Genomic DNA, 6,406 nt, shown 5'->3' with positions numbered 1-6,406 from the left:
CACCTTACATCACCAACAACAACCTACCACAAACACATAGGCACATAGCCCCATCTCCGTTAGTCTGTTGCATCACCATCGTGATTAATCAACCAAACAACCGCATCTCCACCACAACAACCTCCACCTTCGCACAAACGCATATCCAACACCAACCCGCAATTGCAATCCAAACCAAAGCCTAAAATGTCTCATCAACCGAAGTAATTTTAATCTATGTAATTGACAACGGGAAAACTAGGTCGTTGTCTGATGAGTGTCATTTATGGCACTCATTTGATTCTTTTTAGGATGAATTTCATGTTATTCTATAGCTCTTTTACTTAGATTTTCCTTGATTTTACTCTTTATTTCTTTTAGTTTGAATTTTCTTAGTTGGATTTCTTTCTTTATGCATTTCTTAGTTTATTTTGTTATTTTCTCTTTTATTTGCTTGTTTTCCTTTATTTTTCAGGTTAAGGTCGTTATCCAAGTTTCCCGAGGCCTCTTCCCTAGTTCGGCATTGATTATGATGTCTATTGTTCTCCATTTGAAGCTCAAGCATGGAGAAGTGCAAGTTCTTAAGTCCTTGAGCTGTGCATTCAAGCCGTGGGGGCATGATTTCTAGTCTTGAACCTGCAAACATGGAGTTTAGAAATTGCAAGGTCCCATGTTTATCAAGAGCATTAAGTGGAACGCACGAGGAGCATCGAAATGACAGAGAAGAAGGCTCCCTGCTCCTAGGCGCGGGCGCACGCGACTATGGCGCGGCCGCGCGGCCTGGCGGCGCGGGCGCACCTGTCTGGGTCCCTGTTCCGAACCCAGATTTGTGCGGCCGCGCTCTCCCCTATGGTTGGCCACACCTGTATGGGTTTATTTGGGGACGATCTAACTAACTTCTCTTAGTTAGTTTTACTATATATAGATTTTCTTTCTATTTTTAGAGGGAGGATGATTAGAGAATTATTAGAGAAGATTTTAGAGAATTAATTCTGAAATTAGGATTAGAATTTTAGAGAGAGAAACTCTAGATTGTAGAGGGAGAAATTCTTGATTGTTGATTGATGATTGAATATTGTTAATTCTAGCATTTCCTCCAGTGAATTGAAGCAAGTTTGTAAGGATTTCTTTTACTTTAATGCAATTTTTAGCTTATCATTTCAATTACTTGTTTGATAGTTCAAGTTTGAATTGAATTTGTGATTGAATTAGTTCTATTGATACGATGATGATGAAATTGTTGATTAGCTTAGTTTTGCTCTTAATTTCAATGGATTGTGAGTAGTTCTCTTGCTAGGGGAATGGTGAAGCATGTATGAGTGATGGATTGATGCTAATTAGGGGAAATTGACGGAGTTGATGTTGTGATTAAATTGGTTGATTGATTAAGTGCATGTGTGTGATTAATTGAAGAGTAGCTAACTTTGATTTGTTACACTAGAATGCATTGTAAGCTTGCATTGATACGGAAAATTGATATGTGGCTTGCTTTTGTCGATTGAGTAGGTTTGCAAGGTTCCTAGTTAGAGTCTCTCGTAGTTGGCGCTAGCTTGACCTCTAGGACATTAGCTTACCTCACTCTCTTGATTGCTTAGTTGATTTTCCCTCGCAACACTTGACTTAGTCATCTCCAATCCCAATTAGCTATGTCCATTCCGATTACATGCAGATCCTAACCCTAATTTGATTTTAATTTGATTGTTTGATTGTTTTGAATACACATACCTCACTTTATTGCTTCGAAATAGCTTAGCTTTGACTTTAGCATTCATTTCCCATTCCTAGTTGTTCGACCCTCGACTTAGTCTATGATTTGTATAGGGGTGTGTTGAGAGATTATAAATTTTGTTTTGACCAACGGTAGATTAGTTTTCAACGACCTAGTCTCGCCCTAGATAAAAAATGGCGCCGTTGCCGGGGAATGGCGTAGATGATTGCTATTGTTGTTGAGTCTATTTCACCTTAATCTCAAAAATACAGTAAGATTTTTCTCTTTAGGCTACATTTGTAGCCGTGCTATTGATATTTGCTTTGTGTTTTTGTTTGCGTAGGATAAAAGGAAGGACTTTAGTGCCATTTGATCCGGAAATCGAGAGAACAATAACAAGGATAAAGGTTGCTAATCGTTCTTTGAGTCCAAGCTCTCCAAGAGAAGAAGTGCACCAAGAAAGAGAAGAGGAGGATCAAGTAAGCATGGGAGATAATCCAAGAGTTGCTTTGAAGGAGTTGGGAACTCCTGGTGCATATAGGTTTGAAAGTGGGATTGCATTGCAAACAACACCGGCAAATGACTTTGAAATAAGACCGGCCATGATCACTTTGATTGAAAGAAGACAATTTAGTGGGGCTAAGATTGAGAGTCCGCTAAACTATCTCAAAGAGTTCGAGAAGTATTGCAACACTATCAAAGTGAATGGTGTTTCTCAAGAGTTTATCCAGCTCAAGTTGTTCCCCTTCTCTCTCAAAGGTCGAGCCTTGGAATGGTTAGACAAGGAGGTCAAGCAAAATTCTCTTAGAACATGGGATGAAGTTACCAAGGAATTCTTGTCTAGGTTCTACCCCAAAAAGAAAACGGCAGAAGCAAGGGCTTTGATCCAAAGTTTCAAGCAAAAACCTAGTGAGAGCTTGTATGAAGCTTGGGAAAGGTATCAAGAGTATCAAAGAGAATGTCCCCATCATGGCATCCCAACATATCAAATCATTCGAATTTTCTATGGAGGGTTGAGTTCTCAAGGAAAATCGTTTCTTGATGCGGGAGCCGGAGGCCCAATCATGAACAAAACCGAAGAAGAGGTTGTGGACATTATAGAAGATGTGGTGCGCCATTACATGGATTGGCAAGAAGGATAAAGAGAGTCTTTAAGCAAGAATGGATCAAAGGTTTACTCGGTTGATCACCTTAATGTCATCAATAATCTATCCTCTCAAATTGCAAGTTTGGGGAAGGAGATGACAACAATCAAGGCCAAGCTTGAGAGTGCAACTTCCAATGCACAAGGTCATCCCTCCCACATTAAAGGGAGAGGTACATCTTCTAACTCTACTCCTCTTTCTACTTCTAACAATATGCCCAATGGATGTTTGTTTTGTGATAATTGTGGGTCTTATAACCATGATGCTTCTACTTGTTCAAATGGGTTTGAAAATCTTGATGATTGTGAGAGTAGTGAATGTGAACATGTGAATTTTGTCTCAAACAATAACAATGGTCAAAGGTTTGATGGACCAAGAAACTTTCGAAATAGAAATTCTCACCAACAAGGTGGATTTGATAACTATAACAATGGTAATTATAGGAACCAAGGAAACCAAAATTTTTGAGGCAACTATAATAACCAAGGTTATGGGAATCAAAACCAAGGCCAAGGTTATGAAAATCAAAACCAATCTCAAGGCTTTGGTGGCCAAAACCAAAATTTTGGCAACAATCAAAATCGAGGCAATTGGAACAATCAAAATAGGGGGAATTTTCAAAACATTCAAAGGGGACCCCCACCCGGATTTGGTACAAAATCTCAAGGTGTTGGTAAAAATTCCTATTCTCAATCGTCCAAGTCCAATTTGGAGGAGATAATTGAAAATCAAACAAAAATCTTAAACACCTATATGGCGGTGAGCGATAAGAAATTTAATGAGATCATGACACATAAAAAAAATGCTTGAGACACAAATCACCCAACTAGCAAACACTTTGAAAGATTGTGCTAGTCCTTCTTCATTGCCTTCTCAAGGAGTTGATCCTAAGAAACTAGTTTATCCATCACCACAAGGAGTGGAAGAGTTCTTGAAGAGAGAGTTTCTAAGGATTGTGAGGAGGACAAGAAGAAGAGTGTTTCAAGTGAGCAAAAAGAGGAAGATGTGTCAAGAGATGTGAGCAAAGAAGAGAGCCATGAGAAAAAGAAGAGTGATGAGAGAAAACAAGAGGAAGTGAGAAAACCCGACCTTCCATATCCCCAAAAGTTTATGAGGAACAAACTAGATGAACAATTTGGGAGATTTCTTGAAATGTTGAAGGAGGTCCATCTTTCTATCCCTCGTACCGAAGCCATGACCCAAATGCCTAGATATTCCAAGTTCCTTAAGGATATCTTGAGTGGTAAGAGAGATGTAATGAGATAGATTCGGTGGAGCTTGGTGAGTGTTGTAGTGCTTTGATTCACAATGACCTCCCCAAGAAGATGAAAGATCCGGGTAATTTCTCCATTCCTTGCAAAATCAAGAGTAAGATGTTTGAGAATGCTTTATGTGATTTGGGTGCTAGTGTGAGCATAATGCCCTTCTCGGTCTTCAAGAAGCTAAAGCCAGGAGAACTTCTTCCTCCCAACATGACTTTGCAATTGGCTGATGGGTCCATCAAATTTCCAAAGGGAAGAGTTGAGGATGTTCCCCTAAAGATAGGTAGTTTTACAATCCCCGTTGATTTCATTGTGCTTGAAATAGAAGAAGATGACCACATTCCTATTATCTTAGTGATATCGTTCTTAGCTACTTTGGGAGCTTTGATTGATGTTAAGGGAGTCCGAATTACCTTGAGAGTTGGTAACAAGAAAGAGAGTTTTGAGCTAAAACCAATGCATGAGTCCTTATCCCTTGTGAAAGGAATCAAAAGTGATGATTCCCTTCGTTCTTTTGATAATGTGTATGTGATTGGTTCTTCATCTAACAATGTTCATGATATTTTTGATGATGTGCTTGTGAGTTTTGATTGCATGAAAGTTAGTGAAGATAAGAAGGAGCTTCCAAAGGCTATGAACGAAGAGGAGATTGACATTCCTCATTGGTTTGAGCTCTACCCTTGAGAGGAAGAGGAGAATTCCATGGAGGTAGATGGTGTGAAATCGTCTACAAAAATAAACAAAATCAAGAAGAAAGCAAGAGCTTCGAGGAAGAAGAGAATGAGATTGAAGATTAGAAATGAAAAGATTGCTTTTGATGTGCAAGCAAGTGAAGTCTTGTCAAGAAACAACGAGAGGTTACTTAAAAATGATGGAGAAGTTGTTTTATCCGCTACCTTGGACAAGGTGGTGTTCTTGGACCCTCCGTGATTTGGAGGAAGGGTTGAGCTTAGGACCTTAAGCAAGTGCTTCCCGGGAGGCAACCCGGAGATTTCTAACCTTTTATTTTGATTTCTATTTTTCTTAATTTTCTTTCTTTTAGTTTCTTTTCTTTTCTTTCACTTGTTTTTACTTTAGATTTATAGGATGAATTCTTGGAGTTGGATTACATCAAGTGGGAACGAGCAATGGAATGGTATTTCGCGGTTTTTGATGTGTTTATGTTCAATTTTATTGAAATTTTGAGGTAAAAGGGGTAAGAACTGTTAGAAAGGTAAGTTAGGAAATTTGTGCTTAAGTTTGAAGAAATTAGAACTTGGTGAGTTCATCGTGGTGCTACCATTATTTGGGGTGTTGAACCCACATTTTTCACATTTAGAAACTGATCGTTATGATGGGGTCAAAAATCCCAGAATGATGGTTATCGATGTACCCACGCATGAACGCACCAAGGAGAAAGGCAAGAGGAGCAGCAGCTGGCGCGGGCGTGCCTAGCCCATGCGCGCCGCGCGCGACCTGGCAGCGCGCGACACTGGCGCGGGCACGCTGCCAGGTCGCGCGGCCGCGCATGTACCCCCCTTGCCATGCCTTCTTCTTTCATTTCCCTCATTTCCCCTGCACCCTCATCAAAACGGCACCATACCCTACTCACATTCATCAAATCTTCACTCAAATTCCACCAAATTTCCATTACAATTCATCAAATCCTCTTACAATTCTTCCATTTTTAACAAATTAATACTACATTTCACCCATAACAACCACCGTTCTCTCTCCTCCCTTGTTGAAGCTCATTTGGATATTTTCGTGTGGGTGGAAATTGGTGGCTAAAGATTTCTCTAACTTGCTTCTTGTATGGTATAATCATCTACTCTTACTCTTAATTGCTTTATTATACCATATAATTGAATGTTTTAGTTAGTTCATGGGTATGAATAGTAGTAGTATGTTTTTTAGTGGTTTTGATGTTTGAAATTGGATTTTGGTTGGTTATTTGTGATGTATAATGATTGATTATTGCTTACATTGTGTTGTTTGTGTAGCTTGATTGATCGTTATTGTTGAGAATTGTTGTGGTCAGATTTTTGGTAGTGATGCTACGTTGATAATGTTGAGCCTTGGTTCTTGATTTCTTTGTGCTTGGTATATGGTTTGAATGCATTTGGTGGCTTGAATTGATGGTAATTGTGTGCATTTGGGATTGTTCAACTTTTGTAGTGAGTTGTTGCTTGTCGGTTTTGGTTAAGGAGTTCGATTGAAGCATTCAAGATTGTTGGTTGGAGTTTCTTGGGGTGATTGTGGTGTTTTGAGTTGCTATCTTTGAAAATCATCATGTCTAAACACATCAAAATCCTCTTCAAGAAATGAAAAAC

The 6,406-nt window shown here is 39.2% G+C and overlaps 1 non-coding gene across 1 annotated transcript; it reads right to left on the bottom strand.

Annotated features, from left to right (window-relative positions):
• Positions 1-2,557: 2,557 nt before the first annotated feature.
• LOC145625889 (small nucleolar RNA R71) lies at positions 2,558-2,663 on the bottom strand. Its single transcript, XR_014110785.1, has one exon. It is a non-coding gene; the product is annotated as a small nucleolar RNA R71 (small nucleolar RNA).
• Positions 2,664-6,406: the final 3,743 nt, after the last annotated feature.

This window comes from Chenopodium album, chromosome 3, assembly GCF_948465745.1.
Source record: "Chenopodium album chromosome 3, dcCheAlbu1.1, whole genome shotgun sequence".
In the NCBI taxonomy this organism is placed as follows: Eukaryota; Viridiplantae; Streptophyta; class Magnoliopsida; order Caryophyllales; family Amaranthaceae; genus Chenopodium; species Chenopodium album.
This window is presented reverse-complemented; position numbering and strand designations above follow the sequence as displayed.